Source organism: Homarus americanus, unplaced genomic scaffold, assembly GCF_018991925.1.
Source record: "Homarus americanus isolate GMGI-L3 unplaced genomic scaffold, GMGI_Hamer_2.0 scaffold31069, whole genome shotgun sequence".
NCBI classification, from domain to species: Eukaryota; Metazoa; Arthropoda; class Malacostraca; order Decapoda; family Nephropidae; genus Homarus; species Homarus americanus.
Window position 1 is genome coordinate 26,183 of NW_024729639.1, and position 23,081 is coordinate 49,263.

The window sequence follows — 23,081 nt, forward strand, 5'->3', positions numbered from 1 at the left end:
TATTAAAAGAGAATATCGTAAAAATATCAATATTTAAGGGTTCCTCAAAACAAGACGATAAAAAGTATTATTGATAAGTTTTATAATAGAGGGAATGTTTAGGATCAGATCATAAAATAGCGAAAATCTACGGCAAGAACATTTGACAATATCGAGGATGTGAGGAAAGCTTTGAAAGTCCTGCCAAGAAAGTTGAAACGTAAACACTATGTTGGTAAAGACTTCACGAATAATTTATTTTTTATCTGATTATGTATCCTTATAAAGTACATTATTTTTTTTACTAACTCTGATCGATATAAATAAAAGAGAGTGAGGTGAAGTTTGTGGGAATATCTTGAAAGCAAATTATATGCGAACAACCCTAAAGGATGGGAGAGCTGAGGGAAGGGACTAGGGAGGTCCTTTAGCTGAGTGATCCAAAACTTCACCCCCTGTGTGGCCGCTGTCATACAGAGGCTTGAACTGAGAATATGACCAAACTCTAATCGATTGATGTATATAATTCATACTTCTTTCTGTTATGAATAAGATATTTGCTTATTAAGTTTTCTTGAAGGCTAAAATAGTCATAATAATCTCAGAAACTAAAAAATGACCGTCTTTTTAAAACTGGGTACGATGTTGAGAGCCAACCTTTATGTATAGGCTATTTGTCACATCAAAAGACTCACTTGACCTTCTCAGGTGAAGGATGACAGCCCAGTATGCACCAAGCATTCGATATCGGAACCACTATGCTGAGGCGCTGGAATAAGTAGCTGGGTGCTCTGTAGACTATGGTGGTTTTAATTAGTCTGAAGCTCAACTCATTCAGAAATTCTATAGTATTGATGCCTCAAGCTCCGATAGTATCTAGTTTTAGTAGGACAAAGCAATATTCATGGCTCAGGGTCTTGTTTACCCTCATTCTAAGGAAATAACGTTACTCCATCTTGGTTATCAATCCTGTAGATCTACAGTTACCGATGCATTAGGCAAACTCTCTTTTGATGATGCGATTAACTTTATTGTGCCTAGCATGTTAACCACTGGATGCCCAACAGAGGAGAGTATAGTTTCTGTGTTGGTTTGCCCATTTGTTACTGCAGATACAATTGTAAACAGTGTGGACAGGGGCAGCAAGAGGAAGGGTTATCCCAGCACAGAAGGCCTGTGAATCGAGCCGAGTGCCTAGGTAGAATCTACAGTGGTCAGAAGAAAATCCCTAGCATGAAGATGAGCCCTCTTGAAGCTTGACCCACAGGGTTTGTTTAGTATCCTTTGCGGGCATTAATATAGCTGCTTGGGATGTGATTATCAATCACTGGTCGGCCGTTACTATAGATATAAGATGATAACTATTCCGGACCTTGGCGAACACTTCCACCAATTATTCATGGTAGCTGCTGGTCTGTACCCACCACCCCAATAATGTGAGAAAATAAAATATCGACAATGTAACCAAACCTAAAATAATACAGTTTTTATCTCATAAACAATTCATGTCCATGAAAGGAGCCAACGAACAACCCCGGAATTGACTAATGTAATTATACAGCGGGGTGTGAGCTCGGATCTCCATAATGGTAAAAAAAAAAAAATAAAATAAATAAATATATATATATTATATATATATGATTATATATATAGATGTCTTGAATATATATATATATCATATCTTATCCACGTATTGTGGATTTATAAATATATATATATATATATATATATATATATATATATATATATATATATATATATATATATATATATATATATATATATATATATATATATATATATGCTATGATAACCACAAGGAAAGAAAAACTAGTCTGTACTCCCCTGAAGATGTGAATTACACGAAAAGCGTTTGGGAACTTCGTGTTTCTTTCTTTCCTTGTGGTTATCAGCATATACCTAGATCACGCGCACCTACAGTGATTTACTTGCATATATATATATATATATATATATATATATATATATATATATATATATATATATATATATATATATATATATTATATATATATATATATATATATATATATATATATATATATATATATATATATATATATATATATATATATATATATATACCTTATACTTTTATGATGTGGAGAGATACAAAAATTCACTCTTCCACTTGATTTGTTACTCTTAAGTTGCCTTCATGAGCTTTACATATTGTTGATATACAGTACTTTTAAGTGGAAACGAGGCCTTTTAACAACTAAAATAAACTCACACAAATACAAAATAGGCTAAGATATGCAGTATATTTTTTCCTATTAATATACCCTTATTGATGAGCTATCCTTCGTTATCTAAACAGCGAGTAATGCAACAATAGGTAGGAAAGAGGACTTTCTCCTTGTATGGAATGTTTGAATGCAACTAAGACATTTAAACACATATTTTAGGTTAGCACATACTATTGTCGTCAACATGTGAGAAATATAAACCGATCTGATGTCTTGATGTAATAACTTAATCTTGTATATTGTCTTCTAACATTCCTCTCCGTTTCTCTTCGCTCCCCTGACCTTTCAAAGCATGAAAAACTAACCAATAAGATAGAGGTATCAACCCACCCGTTTCTATCATTGCGCCCATAAAAGCCGCTGCAGTGCTTCAAAGACAGTCATTTCTAAACTGTACTTCACGCTGAAAACAACTCTCTCCTCGTACCTGTACATCCCCTACACATTGACTGTAAGATACTCTCAAGTGCTGGCCTCTGTCTTTTCCTGTTAATATATACTATATTCTTCTGTTCTCCCGTCTTCCCCCCTCCCTCTCTCTCCATCACAGTCTGTTTCCCTACCTATATAAGTATCTCTCTCTCTCTCTCTCTCTCTCTCTCTCTCTCTCTCTCTCTCTCTCTCACACACATATTCACTTTTCCTCTACCCACATTTGTTTTCTGGATTTCTCGATCACCTTTTCCCTCTCTTCACATTTCACTGCTTTTTTATTGTCAAATCTTGAATTGTCCTTAAAAATCTGCCAGTGATTTGGTAGGAACTAGTTTTTCTGTTTTATCTTCACTTACAATGGGATTTCAGTGATATACTGCATATACAGTACAGTGTGTATATAGAGGGTGTGGAACTTAAAGTCGTTAAAGATACACAAAGTAATTTCCTCACTCTTTACGGGGAGGCTCAAATTATGGTTACTGCTGAACGTTAAAGTTAAACACGAGAGGGTGACGTAGAGATAATCAACCCTCACTTAATTTTCTATTCTATATCATCGAAAAAGTATTTCCTGGATCAAGTTATTTCATTAACTGATCGGGATCGCGAATTATATTGCTCAGGTTTATTAACAAATATTAAATTTCATGTATTACAATGTTCAAGTTTACGAATATATCAGTAATATTTATGTACAGTATCTCATACAAATATCTGCCAGGATGGGATCACTTCTGAAATGCTACAGACAACTCTTGATGTCCTGAGAGGGATGGTATGCGGTGTACTGATCCTACTACAATTGGTAACCGAACATCATGTTAATTACGCCAAAATAAATACACGTTGCATTACTTATGTTAAACTATATACCAAAATAAATGAATGTCCCAATATCTTTCATCTGTAGACTTAAAATGTTTTACACAGTGTGTGGACAGATACATATTTTAGATACTTTTCATTTGATCACATTTATAAATGACTAGTATACATTTTTATAGATTACAGGCTTCATTTTTTACTCGCTGGGATATACAATTGATCAAGAAAACGAATTACAGCGTATTGTTCAAGTTTACGAATTACATTAATTTCACGAAAGTTGCAAACAATTCCATATTCAGGAAAATATTTCCATTTTGGTTGAATAGAGGAAAACATTCATTTGTAGGCTACAAGTAATTGTAATTGTCGAAATATTTATCAATGATAAACTTTGATTTTCAATTGTGAAAATTTAGTTTATCGATGCATTTAATTATATGTAATTATAAGCTTGTTTATTAAAAAAAATCCTTTTCACATTAGTTCTGCAAAACGTTGTCCGAAGAATAATATGTCTGTCAGCTTTTGTATTCCTTGAATTATTAGAAAGAAATAAAACACGAGAAATGAATTTAAATATCAGAAAACGCTTGATCATACTTTCTTTAATTTATTAGTTTTCTCATTAAGTGAATAATATGAAATACCTACAAATGTTGTCATTCGTTTCCCTTTGTGTCCATGTTTGCTCGAATATGATGACGACGATTACCATAAGAAAACTTTTTGTGTAAATAATTGCAGATGAATTAAAGTTTACATACTGAGAGAAATGTCCACGCCGTTTTTCATGGACGACATGAGACACTGCTCCATATACATATAAAAGATGCAGTAATAATAACTGAGTATAATTGTGGATTTTATATTTTTTTATTGAGTGTAGCCACAGAACATATACTATTTGCTGTTGACATGATTTCGAGAATTTCGGGAGTGAAACGTATATTTGATCCTTACACAGGGGTAGAATGGATGGACAACGAAAAGTCAAACCAACAGCTTTCGCTGACCGCACCAAGTTCGTGTGGATGTGGGTTGAAGGAATGTCCGCCCGAGCCATAGCCCGGAAGACGGGCACGAGCGCCACCACCGTCTGCAGATGGATCAAGCGCTGGAGACGGGAAGGCAATGTCAACACGAGGCACCGGAGTGGCAGACCTCCCACAGTGAAGAGGAAGCAGGTGGCTGAACTCGTTCCTGAGACTAAATTTAAGGCAAAACCCCACACCCTCGTATTTGCGTGTAGATCAGGAGACTCACACCATCATGCTCAGGAAAGAAAGAGAAAGGAGCTCGAAATAACAGCACCCGCGACAGGATCTTTGTCTACTACCGACTTCTTCAATTACTTATACCTCTTGGATTTAACATATAAATCAGAAGGTTCGCCCCGAAACATATCAGACCGAGGAAGTCATTCTTGTACACCTTGTTTTTATCCATTAAGACACTATCCACTAGTTCACAAGAGTTGGCCTACTTTTAGATATTCCCTTGAAAACTCAGCTTTCAAGAGATACGTAGACACAGATTATATAAAAAAAAATCTGTTTTCTTTACACCACTGAGCTGAATATTGTTCCCGGCCACAGTCTGATCATATTGCTTCCCGAAGATGGCCATGAAACGTAATAATGTTATCGGTAACTCCTTAGAGTTAGTTGCCTCAAGTGTGATAGGCTACGGATTGACCAGAAAACGTGTATTTTGTATATCCAATTACCACAATTCAGTACCATTTGGATATTAAACTGATTATTAAACTACTCATTCCTGTAGTGTAAATTTAGCAGCCATCATCGTTGATTTAATATGAGTACCTCACCTGAAAAAAAGAAAACAATCAATTCTTATATGGCTGCGCTCTATGAGACACCCTGTATACCGTTGACATCCATCTTGTTGTACCTTCTGTAAGTTAAATAGATATAAGCTGTAAGCATTGTTTTAGTCTTTAACATTAATTCACAGCTACCGGCAAACTGTGCTTCTGTTGTCCCTCTCAGACTTTGGGAGATCGGCGATCGAATGGACACAGCACTTACTTCTTGTTCCATGGATCGGTGTTTCGATACCTGGGCACTGCTAGCTCACTCAGCTGTAAATGGGTGCCAAGGTTTCCAACTTAAGGAGATGAATGCCTCCAACGGGCAGTCATTTTTATGGGACCCACATTTATTTTACACTGATTCTAGGATAATACATTTAGAGAGTGTATATATACATATATACCAATAGGTTCACTTCCGCTGTATATATACTGTATACTGTTCGTTTAGTTTATTAGTCTTATCGAATTTTTAACATACAAACAGCCGAGTAGGTCTCCTTGTGATTTCCTCGATTCATTTTTATTAATGATAATATTACTGTAAAAAATGATGATAAAGGTATTATTATTATTATTATTATTACTATTATTATTATTTTTACTACTACTACTATTATTATTATTATTATTATTTTTATTACTACTGTTATTATTTTTAATACTACTACTACATTATTATTATTATTATCATTACTATTATTGTTATTACTAATATTATTATAAATACTATTGTCATATTTTCTATTTTTTTTTTATTGGGCACTCCCCTACATCCTTGTGCAAGGTGAAGCGCAGAAGCGTTTACAGTACCCAACAGGGAAGCATGCTAAGTTCATGCTTGCCTTTATGTCTCATGAGTTAAGGGCGTAGAAGCCTGAAGAGCCAGTGGCTTATGTCATCAAATTATTGGAAGTTCCAACAACTTGTCCCTGAATACGAATTCGCAACTTTCGACTTACAGCAGGTACCTACTTTACTGCTAGGTGAACAGGGACTAATGGGGGATAGGAAGTAAGTCCAAACAACTTCTGCCGGCCCGGGAATCGAACCCGTGACATCTTGCTTGTGAGGCAAGAACCGTACCGCTCTACCACCAGCTCCCCTATTGTCTTATTGTAATTATTATAATTACTAACACAGCTAACACTTGTATTATAATTACAGAACAAAGGTTTAAATTATATTATTATAATTTCTGATCATTGTTTGTATTGTTTTAATTCACTTTCAGTATTTTAAATTTATACATGGCATTTAATTTTGTCCCATTCCGTATAATCCTCTTGCCAATTTATATGTAAGACTATTAAAAATTTTACGTCAAATAAACGACGATGTAGCCTTACACTTGTTTTTATTTATAAATCCAGTATTAACAAAAGTATAGAGTATTTGATATTATTTATGTACATATAAATATTTTACATAGAGAAATCAAGCTTCATGAAACATTTTGGGGTTTTCTCCTAAAGTTATTTTCATGGGTGAAGATTGGAATTAAGATTTTAACGGTATGTGCGAGTGTATGTATACTAATAATAATAAATAAAAAACAAATAAAGATTTATTGAAAGAGCATGACAGCCGGAAGGCTGAAAATATACAGTTACGTAATTGGGGAATGGGTCTCTTGATTTACAAATAATATACAGGTAACATAAGTGATACAAATATGATATATAATAACTAGGTGGGGAGAAGCTCAAACTACAGGGCATTTCAACAAAGTGACAGTGCAGAAAGTAAGATTGACTGGGAGTGAATACACTGGTTGATTACAAGTTATTGATAATTTTTACAATGGTTGGGACTGGGCTGTTCTTATAGCGATGAGTTCGTACTCATATGGGCTGGATGCAGTTGTGGTGTCGAACAGCAATTCTCGGACGAGGGATCTCTGGTGGTAGTAGGAGCCGGTGTCGAGGATGGTGCAGAAGCTTCTCACCAAATTTGCAAATGAGGTCGTGGTGATGGTCAGAGAGAGCCCAGAGGGTCAGTGTGTTGAGCGCTTCTTGATATGTGGAGTAGGAAGGGGAGAGAATAATCTTGCATGCCATCTTTTGCACTTTTTCTAGGTGTGTGTGTGTGTGTGTGTGTGTGTGGGCTGATAAACAGCCCAACAGCAAACAACCCATATCCCAGTGCAGAATGGAATATTCTCGACGCTGTCATGACAAAAACCTACAGAGAGACCCTCGGCCAGATTGAAAGAATACACCAGGACTGGTTTGATGAAAATGACCCGGCAATCAATGTACTCGTTGAGGATAAATGTGCTGCTTTAACTGACTGGCAGAACAACCCTCAGTCTCGGACCAAAGCTGATACCTTCCGCAAGAAGAAAGTGGCAGCCCAGCGGGAACTTTGCAATCTAAAGAACGACTGGTTAAAAATAAAGCATGTGAAGCACAAAAATTTGCAGATCAGCACAAGATGCGCAAATTTTTCAATTCCACTAAAACTTTTTATGTGCCAATCAATCGTGGCGCAGCCCCCCTCCGCTCATCTGACGGTGAAGGCTTCCTTCAGTGCTGGAAAGAGCACTACCATTCACTGCTCAACCGAAACACCAATGTCGATGTCCTGACTACCCTGCAGGTCCCTCAGCATCCAGAGCTCACCCACCTCAGCTATCCTGCATCATTGGATGACTTAGCTACTGCCATCAAACAGAAAAAAATAACAAAGCCTCAGGGCCTAATGGAATCCCAACCGAGGTGTATAAAGTAGGAGGACCTCTGCTTACCAGCCGTCTCCACTCTCTCCTGGAGAATAGGTGGGAAAATGAGGAAATCCCCCAAGCTCTTCTTGACGCGTCCATTGTCAATATTTATAAGAACAAGGAAGACCCGGTGTCAGACTGTAGCAACTACCTCAGGATCTCGCTGTTGTCCGTAGCTGGCAAGATTATCGCCCGAGTCCTCCTAAACAGACTTCTTCCTGAGGTGGAAAACTTCCGCCCAGAATCCCAATGTAGCCTTAGAGTATAGACCATCACGTGACACCATTGACATGATCTTTGCTGCCTATCAGATAAAAAAAAAAAACTGCAGAGAACAGCGTCGTGACATGTCCATGGCTTTCATCGACCTAACGAAGACCTTCGACTCTGTCAAAAGGAAAGCCCTCTGGTGGACCGTCAGCCGTTTTGACTGCCCACCAAAATTCATCGCCATTGTGAGGCAACTCCACAATGGCATGAACGGCAGTGTCCTGCACATTGGCACCCAGTCTGAGTTTTTCCCCATCCAAACAGGGGTTAAACAAGGGTGTGTACTGGCACCAACACTCTTTTCCATTTTCTTTGCCGCCAATTTAGCCTGCGGGGTGGATATCGACTACCGAAAGAATGGTCTTTTCTACATAAGACGACTACAGGCAGGAGAAAAGGTGTCGGTTTGTTCCATTATTGAGCTTCAGTATGCAGACGACCTCATCCTCACACCGAACTTGACCTACAGGAGATCCTGAATACCTATGGAGAAGTGTACGCACACTTCGGCCTTGAGGTGAATGTACGTAAAATTCAGATTCTCTTTCAACCTGCCCCTGGTTCAGTCACACCTACACTATCCATCCAGCTTAATGGTACTACCCTCTCTAATGTTACCCACTTTCAGTATCTCGGTTCTCACCTGTCCACCACCGCAGATATCGGATCAGATGTGCGTCCCAAGCCTTTGGCAGGCTCCGAAACCATGTCATCAGCTGTAGGGAGCTGAAATTATCTACAAAGTTTCACGTATATCGAGCAGTGGTCCTCCCCACCCTGCTATATGGCAGCGAGACATGGGTCACATATAGGAGGCACCTCAAGGCACTTGAAAACTTTCACCAACGTAGTCTGCGTTCCATCCTCCGACTTCGCTGGGAAGGCAAGAGAACAAATGCCATTATTCTTGCTGACACCAACTGTAGAAGCATCGAGGCTACCATTTCCCATGGACAACTACGCTGGGCTGGCCATGTTACCCGCATGGACGATAGTAGACTGCCAAAGCAGTTACTTTAAAGTAACCTAATGAATAGTAAATTTAATGCTGGTGGGCAACTGAAAAGGTATAAGGATAGTCTTTAGACAAACCTTATATATAAATGCATTTTATAACTATCGGGCCAAGAATGCAGGCAAAAATATAAACTAACTGTTAATGTTTATTACAATATACGTAATGTATTTAACAATATATATGTGAAAGTGCTAAAAAAAATATATATGAACATGTATTTTACATTATAGACTGACATATTTTCAGAGATTGTCCTGAACAAATGTAGAAACATAGTTCTTACGTGAACGTTGATTCGTCAGGCACCTTTTTCCAGTATACTGTTCCAGGAATGACTTTTAGGCACTTGTTATTCAGTTTATGCAATGGAATATCCATGAAACAAATGCCTTGCACAAATCTGCGTTGAACGATCAGGCCCTGACTTATCATGCGTTGTCTTTGCACTATTGGACTTAACAGCTTCGAGTCGGATGTGCTTGCTTGTTTTAAGGTGTGTCACTGGTGCTTCACAATATTTACAAAATACACTTCCATCATCAGTAGTAATGCATCAAATTTTTACATATGATCTCAGCACTTCATTTTGGTTTTTGTACTTTCGGCATTTTCACGAGCAGCAGAAGAGAGGTAGCTCCACACAGCAGCACTGCTCCTGACTGACTAACCATGAGTCTACTCTGCTGCAACAACAGTCAGGGGGGTTAACCCAGGTACCAATGAGTCATGACCAGGTGTGGAAACGATTAAAGCGACGTGACCACCACTCCAACACACCTCACCCACCTCCCAGTACCACCACGTGTGCTCATTCAGTGGCAACAAAGAGATACTGCCAGATACCAAAATATGCATTTATATGCAGTTATCTAGGTAATATGCACTTAATAAATTTGGTAAAAATATTTGCATGAAATGCAAAAACCAATTATATTGTCACAGGGTATCTTAAGTTAATTTTGAAGAACTTTGTAGTCCACTTTATTATGCAGCAAATCACCAAAGAATATTTAGAAATAGGTATTACGTGATGGAAAGCGAACTTCATGAATAGGAAATTACAGATGCCGGGTGAAGAATGAACTTACGAAGCAGCTACCCTGGTAACAATTGTATCTAAATGTTTAATTAAAACAACTTCGGCTGACAAAAATATGGTATATTCAGGAAATAAGATCACGTTGAAAGTTAAGTTAAATCTGAATGAATATGTGTGGCGACATGCTAGGTGTGTGACTGACTGACGGAACGGTGTATGTTAAGGCTCCAGCCAGAAAAGAAAGAATGTGCACATAAGCGGGTCTAGAAATGTTCGAGAGCGCACACACACACACATATACTTATATATATATATATATATATATATATATATATATATATATATATATATATATATATATATATGTTGATAACCACAAGGAAAGAAGAAAACACGAAGTTCCTAAGCGCTCTGTGTAATTCACATCTTCAGGGTGAGTACAGACTAAAGAAATACAAACAAGGTGTATATATACAGAGGAGGGTGAGACCAGGTCCACAATGGTCAGGTATTAGGTAATGACCCTACTAATCTTAAATAGCACCGCAACGTTGGAAGTCAGGCCAGAGGGTAAGGTGACCCAACCTTCTCACCTGGTTACAAATCTTCTTAATTACAAAATTGTCCAGTTTGTACATGCCATTACTCAAATTCATGTTGAATGCTTCGGTATGTTTAATGAGACTAGATTCTATGATGTTCCTACTATCAATTGAATTACAAGGTAATATTGAGGCATTATCCCAGTCAATGCAATGCTTGTTATCCTCAAATGAACAAACAGAGCATTGGATTCTGGCCTGTCCTAACACTGTATTTGTGTTGTTTAGTTCTAGTTACAAGATCTTTACCTGTCTGCCTAAGTAAAACATATTACATTCCTTGCAAGGAACTTTATACAAACAACCAATTGTGTTGTTGGGGGAGTTCTTGATTAACATTTGTTTAACAGTGCATGAGTTTTAAATGCCACATTGACGTTCCAGGTTTTAGTTGTGAAGGAATGTGAGAAATTTTGTGACATGGTAATATTAAGATATTCTTATGGTCATGGGTGGCTTGGGATCAGTTTTATAAAAAGTTTTCTTAGTAATGTTTAGGCATTTGTCTGAAAAGATCTAGGTATTTAAGTTTGTTTTCAATATAAGATATATTTATATTCCTCATCAATGAATTCCGACTGCATCTCAAAGCACGTAAAAACAAGATTAGTAGGGCTCACCTAATACCTGACCATGTGGACCTGGTTTTACCCTTCTCTGTATATATACACCTTGTTTTGTATTTCTCTTTAGTCTGTATCACCCCTGAAGATGGAATTAATGAAAGCGCTTGGGATCTCGTGTTTTCTTCTTTTCTTGTGGTTATCAGCATATACCTAGCTCACAGCCCCTACAGTGATTTACCTGTATATTTTATATATATATATATATATATATATATATATATATATATATATATATATATATATATATATATATATATATATCTTGATAAAATCACACGGGAAAATGGAAACAACGGAGTACCTTAGCTTTCTGCCTTTATTCAAGACATCTTCAGAGGCAACTGGATTACATGGACAGAGAGAGCTTAAATATACAGGGTGACCTAAAACATGAGGTCAGGTCATAATGATGACATCCACTAATCCCCACACCAACACACACGTAGAGGAGCTTTAAGAGAAGGGTGGTGACGTGACTAGCCAGGTCAGGTCAGAAAAAAGGACCCACAAAATAACTATCATACATCTAGATCAAAGGTTTTCAAAGCATTTTTAACCTTGGGCTAGCAGACAAATAAATTTATGTAACATATTATCAGTTTGAACTGACCATCACTCAGGTTTATTGATTTTAATTCCTTAATCAAACTAGCTTCAACCAGAAGTCTTTCTGTGACACAAGGTGATTTGAATACTTCTAAGCTTTTTCCCAGCAATGGGGTGATTATTATTCCTATCATGAACGAACAAGGCACTGCTTTCAGATGCAGTTCTGATATTATACTTATGTTGTTTGATTCTGAGCTGCAGTGTTTTTCCTGTCTGACCTACATAATTCCAGTTGCCTCTGAAGATGTCTTGAATAAAGACGAAAGCTAAGGTACTCCGTTGTTTCCATTTTCCCGTGTGATTTTATCAAGATTTATCTTATCCACGTTTTCATTGTGGATTTACATGAAATATATATATATATATATATATATATATATATATATATATATATATATATATATATATATATATATATATATATATAATAAACTGATAACCACAAGGAAAGAATAAAACACTAAGGAACTTCGTGTTTTCTTCTTCCTTGTAGTTATCCATATACATGGATCACGCACCACAGTGATTTACTCTATTAATATTTCATGTAAATCCACAATGAAAACTGGATAAGATATATCTTGATAAAATCACACGGGAAAATGGAAACAACGGAGTACCTTAGCTTTCGTCTTTATTCAAGACATCTTCAGAGGCAACTGGATTACATGGACAGAGAGAGGCTTAAATATACAGGGTGACCTAAAAACATGAGGTCAGGTCATAATGATGACATCCACTAATCCCCACACCAACACACACGTAGAGGAGCTTAAGAGAAGGGTGATGACGTGACTAGGCAGGTCAGGTCAGAAAAAAGGGACCCACAAAATAACTATCATACATCAAGATCAAAGGTTTTCAAAGCATTTTTAACCTTGGGCCACTGACAAATAAATTTATGTAACATATTATCAGTTGGATAAGGTGTTGCTAGATTCCCTTATCAAGAGTTCAAGTGATAGTGTGAAATTAGCCTTCAAGCACAGTGCTCAGTGTAAAATACTTATGCAAAACAGTGTTTGTGTTGATAAGTGGCACACCATTCGTGATTTTGTATATCAACTTCTTAGTGAAACTGACAAAGCCCAAAAAAGAAGGTTAAATGCCAAATTAAATGCTCTGTTTGACGAGAGTTACTGGACCATATTGAGTGATCCAAATTTGTTCATAAACTTATCATCTTATGATATACAGACAAATGAGAAACTTGTTCTTGGTTTTGGTAGGAAGTTTTCTATCACTCAACGGTGTGTTAATCCGCTTACTATTGCTAAAGGTATAATCAACCTGGAAAAGAATAAGTCGTCAGATGTTACAAATGAAGATATTTCCATAGCTAAAGGTTGTATACATAATGTTTTACATAAGAAATTTGTTTCAAACATTCCAAAAAGATTTGAAACAGCCTTCTTAAACTTGAAAAGAAATAAGAATATCCATATTACCAAGGCTGATAAGTCTAATGCTATTGTTATTTTGGATAAAAGTGACTACAATGATAAGATGAATTCATTATTTAGTGATGAAAGCACGTATTGTGAGCTTACGAAAGATCCCCTGGAAAATATTAATAAGTTATCTAATTCCAAAATGAAGATGTTATTGAAAAAGAACCCCGATCTCATCAAACAGCTCTCTCAAATCAATCCCACTTTACCTTATATGTATGGATTGATCAAAACGCACAAGCTTAACAATCCATTACGTCCTATCATGAGTTCTGTGGGTTCTGTTACTTACAAATTATCCAAGTGGCTGGTAAAGATGCTATTCCCTCTTACAGGCCAAATATCTAATTCACATATACACAATAGCAGTGATTTAATTGATAAACTCAAGAAACATAATGAACCTTGCGAATTAATAAGTAAGACAACTTCAGTTCCGTTGAGACTTGCTCCAAGCTGCCTCTACGTCTGGCAGCGCGCCAAGCCTCCCGGCAATGAGCCATACACACACACGCACTCACAGGCCCACTTTATATTAAATTCTTGTGTATTTTTTTAGACTTCTGTAATTCTGTGCATAGATTACGAGGGGTTGACCCGGTCTCTTGCACAGATAGAGTACAGAAGCTGTCAGCATGTCTCACAGGGATCAAAATGATACCCTGGACGATGGGGTTATGAGTTTAAGTTTGGGAGATCTCTCCCCACCCACACTCAGGCCCCACGCTCCCCACAGTGACAACGCCCAATCCCCACAGAATCTCCTCGTTCGTCGCGAGCAAGCTCTCCTGCGGTGTTTGCGTCCAAGGATCTCCTTCAACTGATTAAGTGGATGGAAACTTCTCGACGCCAGGACTATGTTGCAAGGAGAGAAGAGGAAGAAATTCGGTACAGAGAGTCTGAAAGACGACGCCACGAAGATGAACAAAGACGCAGAAAACTAGAATATATACGTAGAAGTGAGGATGACCAGAGAAGAAGAGAGGATCAAGCCAGATTTGAAGCCTTCATTTCCCTGTTTGCCTCCCCACAACGATCTACTCTACAAGATTCTTCTGCTACTACTAATGCTGATACGACTAGAGGTACTGGTACCTCATTTCCCAGAGTCGGTTCAACAATTCCTCAAAAGGCTGCAGCACAAACGCCTCCCTCTCTGAAGTCTGACGCTTCTTATCAGATATTTCGGGAATGGCGTCGACGTTGGCAAGACTATGCAACAATGGTTGACCTGTCAAGTTTACCACAGCCTAAACAGATGATACAGCTTCGTATGTGCCTGTCCTTAGAGACACAACATACTCTCGAGCACACACTTCAAGTGCCTCCTACGACAACTCTGACTGTAGAGGCCGTGCTTGACAAGTTACAGGAACATGTTAAGGGACAGCGCAACGAAGCACTTAGAAGAAGAGAACTCCTCCAATGTAAGCAGCTTGATGGAGAATCTTTTGATGCATTTTTTGTAAGACTGAAAAGATGTTCAGAGGAAGTTGATGTTTGTCCTGGAAATTCTCAAGTTTGTGAAGAGACACAACTCAAGACAATCATTTTAACGGGTATTCGAGATGAAGAGCTAGTTCAGCGTCTCATTTCACTTGACCCCACTTCCTCCCTTCAAGATGTTGTTACAAAATGTCGAGCGTACGAGGCCGCCAGGTGTGCGACTTCAGCTTTACGTTCACAACCTGACCAGGTGAGGGCGGTGTCTTCCTACAGAAAGGGTAAGAAGCAGCAAGGTAACCCCACCCCTCACCCTCCAGCTACACCTTCAGCAGCAGCTTTGTGTAAAAGCTGCGCGAGACATCATGATGCCTCCCAGTGCCCAGCTGCTCAAAGCGTGTGCAGAAGTTGCGACCGTCAGGGTCACTGGGCCTACACAGTCAAGTGCCCTGCTAGCAAAGTTCAGTGTAGACTTTGTGGTCGTGTGGGCCATTATGACAAATGTTGTCGTAAGAAGACACAGAAAGGACACCACCTAGGATCCAAGAAGTCATCCTCAGGTAGTGCTGGCACGCCCCTTCCTTCTGTGTCCAGTCGTTCCTGCCGTCGTGTACATTGTTCCACAGACACGACGCCCCTGCACATCAGTGTCGTCATCTCTCACGGTAACTTGTCATCCTGTCTTCAGATGTTACCTGACACCGGTGCTGACGTCTCAGTAATTGGCCCACAACACTTAGCAAGTTTGGGAATACCCGGGAGCAATCTACAGCCCCCTCCTCAGACAACGAAACTGACAGCTGATGGTTCCAAGATGGCTCCAGCTTTGGGATCTTTCTGGGCTACTCTTACCTTTGGTAAGCAGTCTTGCTCAGCCCGGATTGATGTTCATAATGGGATCCCGACTCCACTTTTATCATATGGCCATTGTCAAGAGTTGGCCATTATTTCCAAGGAATTCCCCAAACCAATTTTAAAGGTCACCCATGTCAACATGTTGAAGGAACTCCCTATCTCTACTACTACTACTAATAATAATAATAATAAACGGTTTATTAATAGAGTTGCAGCCGGTGGCTGAAAATATGCAGACTTACATTTAATTTAGACATGATGATATAATATGCATTGAATATATTTACAGGGCTGTGCAGTACATAAATCAGGAGTTGTTTATTATTTTAACAATAGATGGGATGGTGCTGTTCTTATATCTATCGGTGCGGGCTCTTATGGGCTGAATTTTGTTGGAGTGGCGGACTGCGCGAGGTGGGTGGGGGGCTGCAGGTGGCAGGAGGTGGCGATAGCGAGGGTGGTGCAGTAGTCCACGGCCAAACCTTCCCAGTGCTTGGTGGTGGTGGTCACTGAGGGATGGCATTTCCAGGGTGGAGAGAGTGTTGGTGTAGCCGGAGTATTCTGCGCCGAGCATGATTCTGCAGGCCCTTTTCTGTACCGTCTCTAGCTGACGTTGTTGGGCCTTCTGATGCAAGAGCTTACCTTCTCAAGGAGTTTGCTGACGTGTTAGTTACGAAGAAATCTTTAGGATCCACACCACTCAAGCCGATGGTGGGTCCACCTATGAAGATTCATCTTAAGGATGGTGCCACACCTTTTGCCATCCACACCCCTCGTTTGATTCCTCAGGCCTACAAGGAGCTAGTTAGACAAGAGCTTGTCTCCATGGTTGCTCAGGGAATCATCAAGCCGGCCGTAGACGATCCTTCACCTTGGCGCCACCCTCTCGTCCCCGTCGCCAAACCTCGTGGTGGAGTACGAATCACCACCGATCTATCAAAACTTAACCAGCAAGTTTCCCGTCCAGCCCACCCTTCACCCACACCCTTCGCAGCTGTTCGAAATGTGGACCCGAAGGCGAAGTTTTTTACAACGATGGACGCCTTATGTGGTTATTGGCAGATCGAGTTGGCCGAAGAAGACCAGCATTTGACTACATTCATCACACCATATGGAAGATATCAGTATTGCAGAGGCCCCATGGGATTTGCCGCTACGGGCGATGCATTCTGTCAACGTGGTGACGCGGCCCTTCAAGGAGTCACGAATTGTGTCAAGGTGGTTGATGATATTTTACTCCATGACGAAGACTACTGTACCCACCTCTCCCCAATATATGAAGTTCTCACCAGATGTCGAAAGTACGGGATTACCTTCAACGCTGACAAGTTTGTAGTCGCCGCACCATCAGTGAACTTCTGTGGGTACACTCTCTCAGCATCAGGTATTGCAGCTGACCCGGAGAAATTAAGTGGAATCAGGGATTTTTCAACCCCTGCCAACCTGACAGACCTCCGTTCTTTTTTGGGTCTGGTCAATCAGCTGGCTGAATTTTCACCTGACATCTCCGCGACAGCCCAGCTGTTACGCCCCCTGCTGAGCCCCAGGAGAATATTGCTGTGGACCCCAGATCATCAAGCAGGCCCTCTTAAGTCCACCTGTACTCGCCTGTTACGACCCAGCCCTACCCACCGTCCTCCAGACTGACGCCTCCAGACTCTACTGCGTTGGTTACGCCCTTCTGCAGGACCATGGTGGTGGACAACTCCGCTTAATTCAGTGTGGATCCCGGTTCCTGACGGACAAACTCTCGTAGACTATCCTTCCTCTCGAGTGACAACCCTGGATTTATAATTACATCTTTGTGCGACTCTCTTCCTCTCACCTCAGGTAAATCAAGCATATCATCTTCCTCCATTATAGTATTAGGTATTACGGAGGCAGCGGCTACAACTTCACTGGGTCTAGACTCATACTTCTTTAATAAGTTAGTGTGGAAGACTTTAGATCTGACATCCGATAATCAAGATACCCTACTTTCTCTAAGACTGTATATGGACCCTTCCAACTCAAAAGCAACTTATTAGAACTTGTTGGTAACAATATCAGAACTTTATCTCCTACATCAAACTCTCTCTTTTTGGATTTCTTGTCATAATGATGTTTATACCTCTCGCCTGATGATTTTAAACTGGTCCGAGCTAATTTGCAGGTCTCTTCCAAGCGGTTTCTCAATTCCATGACATACTGATAGGTGTTGTGTACCTGTGAATCCTCACCAACTACAGACCAGACCCCTCTCAACAGGCGCAGCGGCCCCCCTTTACTGTACGACCGTAGAGTAGTTCAAACGGTGAAAATCCTGTACTCGCCCGTGGTATCTCTCTATAAGCAAAGAGCACTGCTGAAAGATATCTGTCCCAATCTAACGGGCGCTCTTGACAAGTCTTCTTCAGCATTGACTTAAAAGTGTCATTAAACTTTTCACATAAACCATTGGACATATCTGTAGGATGGTAAGGCGTGGTAAATGACTGCTTAGTACTTATGAGTCTACATATCTCTTGCATTAAATTTGAGGTGACTTGTGAGCCCCGATCACTAAGAATTTCTTGGGGAACCCAACTCGACTGAATATACCTAGCAAAGCCTCTGCAGCCCTTTCCGTCTCAATCCCTGGAATAGCTACCGCCTCTGGCCACCTTGTTGCATAATCCACTAAAGTCAGAATCCACCTATTCCCCTGGGAAGAGGGTGGACTGATCGAACCGACCAGATCTACTGCAACTTTCTGAAAAGGGATAGACATTAAGGGTATTTTCCCTAGGGTACCTTAGGTACCTTCCCCTTTGGTATTGTCCTCTGACACCTATCACAACTACGGCACCATCTTTTAATATCTCTAAAAACTCCTGGCTAGTAAAATGAACTCAGAACTCTATCCTCAATCTTTTTCACCCCGAAATGACCACCCATCAAAAGCTTCGTGGGCCAAAGTTAGTACATAGTCTCGTCTGCCCTTAGGTAATAAAAGTTGCTCAAATTCCTCCCCACATTTGCGAACCTGAAGTCTGTACCACAATCCCTTAAGTTTCACTAGCCTTATTTTCCCATTTACAGAATTATTAATTAATCTTTGAAGGGATTCATCCCTCTCCTGCTCTTCTATTGTAATGGCAGAATCGTTACTAACTACATATTTTACTTTACTAACACGTAATGGTTTGAACTTTTTCCTGTTTCGCTGTTGTACCTTTGTCTGAACTGCTCCGGTGACAAGCAGAGACGTTGAAGCCCTTTCTTCTTCTACGTCGTCTGTAGACTGGCCGGCACTACACAAGGACTGGGAAGCACTTTCTCTGTCACTGCTGGTGGCGAAGTGGGAGAAATATCCCCAAGCCTGGTTGAACCAGTGTTTACCAATAATGGTGTAGGGGCCTCAGCAACCTTCACAGGTCCTGGTAGAGCTCCAGGAATGTTCCCAATGATTAAGTCACATATGGCATCATTCACACACGTAGCCTCCACAGTACCAGAAAAATAAGGCGTCAACATAAACTTGGGTTACTGGATAAACTCTGACTGTTTTATCTAATAGTACACACCTCTTTTCGTCTCCTGTCAACTGATGATCTTGAACGTAGCGCCGCTTGACCACCACACCTGTAACAGGTCTCGCGGAGCACCTCTACTTCATGGGCGTTGACATACCCTCGAGTAGTCTTCAGATCGTTTTTCATCGATCCCACACCAACAATCAGGGGTGGTTACAGGACAAAATCCCAGTGGACAAAATCCCAGTGGACAAAATCCCAGCGGACAAAATCCCAGCCTCTTATCCCAAAAGTGGACAAAATCCCAGCCTTATAAATAAAATTCTCATATTTAAAAAAAGAAATAAATAAAAAAAAAATTTAAAGTCAAATTGATACAATAAACAATATTCAATATATAAATTTATTTCATGCTCAGAAAATTCTGCTCCATTTATGTAAACATAATTATGAATAATCACTTGAAACGAATGCATGTTCCAACACCCTGTAGGAACTCCTCTACACTTTTAGATGAGGATTGGCGATCTGAACACAAGTTGACAAGGTTAGGTTAGGTTAGGTTTGGTCATAGGTGTTATTATTTTGTCGTGTTTTTTTTTTTGCCACACATAAAAATTGTATACGATACCTTAATACAATATAATATAATATCATATTATTAATATGATAACAGGCAAAAGGTCTTTACACCTAAGCTTATTAATTAATCTTATATGAGACTGGGTTTTTGTCCACTTTTGGGATAAGAGGCTGGGATTTTGTCCGGTGGGATTTTGTCATGGAATCATCAGGGGTACCACCTCACCAGATGGCAGAATCACAGTCTGATCCCGGGGTGACTGTGTCAGGCAAGCCGCCGCTCTTTCTTCCTTGGCTGTCTTGAACCTCCTGATGATCCTGGCGAGGTCCTCGCGTCGCTACCCTGCAGTCCCTTGCTACATGACCCTTCTTATGACACGGGAAACAAACCTTTTCTCTTCGTGTCGGAAAAGCTGGTGATGGCTTCTTATCTGGAGTTGCTTCAGTTGTAGTTGGGCAAGGTGTTCTTCCCTCCTTTTAATGTCTAAGCTGATAAGTCTTCCACATAGGACCATCGTGTGCTTCTAAGTAGGTCTCAGTCAGTTCCCTCAGGGCTTTGATTGTTGTTGGTTTTCTCTCTTTCAAAAATAGTCGCAACTCTAAATGACACCGTCTCTGGAACTGTTCAGGGAGAATCAAGTCTTTAAGCCCTTTAAAAGACTTTTCGATTCCAGATAAGTCTATCCACCGTTCTCGAAACCGAATCATGCGAGATGTAAACTGACTAACACTTTCTCCTTTGTCCGGTACCGAGTCACGAAACTTTGAACGATAACCTTCTTCTGTGAGCATGTATCTTTCTAAGATAGATTTCTTCAAGTGACCCCTTCCCCAATTATGTAGCTGTAGATTTTCAGCCTTGCAGCTTCCATGCGCTTTCACTAAACCGTTAATTTTTATTATTATTACTAGCAGAATTGCCGCCCTCCGGGCGGCTCATCCGCTAGGCCACGGTAGGACTCCACCCTCTGGGAGGCTCCACATTGTCTCACTGTTCAGTCCCCAAAACTTCATCTTCCATCAATAGTTCATTAGCGGTGTATGTAAGTTCAACCATGTTTTTCACTACAACGGTACAGCAAAATATATTTTTTAAGCATTAAACTGTTATTATTTTATTGTCTAATCATCACTACATATAACACCACCCATCATCGCTACATATAACGTAATCCATCATAACTACATATAACACCATCCATCATCACTACATATAACACCATCCATCATCACTACTTATAACACCACCCATCATTACTACATATATCAACATCCATCATCACTACATATAACAACATCCATCATCACTACATATAACACCACCCATCATCACTACATATAACAACGATTACATCATCCATCATCACTAGATATAACACTACCCATCATCACTACATATAACAACATCCATCATCACTACATATAACACCACCCATCATCACTACATATAACAACGATAACATCATCCATCATCACTAGATGTAACACCATCCATCATCACTATATATAACAACGATAACATCATCCATCATTACTACATATAACACCATCCATCATCACTACAGATCGGTAAAGTAGTTTCCGAGATTCTCGTGCGGACACACAGACAATCAGACAGACTAATTTGTTTTATATAGATAGATTGTCTAATCATCACTACATATAACACCATCCATCATCACTACATATAACACCAACCATCATCACTACATATAACACCAACCATCATCACTACATATAACACCAACCATCATCACTACATATAACAACATCCATCATCACTACATATAACACCAACCATCATCACTACATATAACACCACCCATCATCACTACATATAACAACGATAACATCATCCATCATCACTAGATATAACATCATCCACCACCACTATATATAACACCACCCATCATCACTACATATAACATCATCCATCATCACTACATATAACACCACCCATCATCACTACATATAACAACGATAACATCATCCATCATCACTAGATATAACATCATCCACCACCACTACATATAACACTACCCATCATCACTACATATAACATCATCCATCATCACTACATATAACAGCATCCATCATCACTACATATAACACCACCCATCATTGCTACATATAACACCACCCATCATCACTATATATAACATCATCCACCACCACTACATCTAACATCATCCATCATCACTACATATAACATCATCCATCATCATCACATATAACATCATCCATCATCACTACTGTGGGTTATGTATCTAAGCTACTGTGCCGAGTAGCATTTATATATGTAATCACCTGGCATCACTGCACGTGTTATGTGGCAACATTGCCCCGAGGCTCCCATATGGCAAGGCAGTCTTAGTCTGACTCTGTGGGCCGTGCATGGCACACGCTAGTCACTACTTGTATTTCTCCTATCCGTTAATAAATGGACTTCAGTGTTACCCGGTGTTTCCCTACCCATCACTGCTTTCTTCAGGGAACACTTGGAACCTTCAATTACATATAACACCATCCATCATCACTACATATATTACCATCCATCATCACTACAGATCGGTAAAGTAATTTCCGAGATTCTCGTGCGGACACACAAACACACACATACACATACACACACACACACAAACACACAGACATACATCTTTGTTTTATATATATATATATATATATATATATATATATAAATATATATATATATATATATATATATATATATATATATATATATATATATATATATATATATATATATATATATATATATATATATATAATCAACGACCTCACCAGCCAGGACTCGCAGGACTCGAACCCTGGTCCCATGCATTAGGTCCAGGGTTCGAGTCCTGGCTGGTGAGGTCGTTGATTATATGTTCAAAGTCTGCGTGTTATATGGATTAAAAATGAAATATATATATATATATATATATATAAATGTGTGTGTGTTAGCGTGTGTGTGTGTGTGCGATAGGATAATTATATTCAGTTAATGTGTTAAACAGTGAT

The 23,081-nt window shown here is 39.4% G+C and overlaps 1 protein-coding gene across 1 annotated transcript in view; it reads left to right on the top strand.

Annotated features, from left to right (window-relative positions):
- Positions 1–2,641: 2,641 nt before the first annotated feature.
- Positions 2,642–23,081, top strand: part of LOC121866764 (probable glutamate receptor) — a gene marked incomplete at its 3' end in the record, with an annotated part of 52,297 nt that continues 31,857 nt past the window's right edge. The window contains exon 1 of the mRNA XM_042366459.1: positions 2,642–2,700. The remainder of the gene's footprint in view (positions 2,701–23,081) is intronic.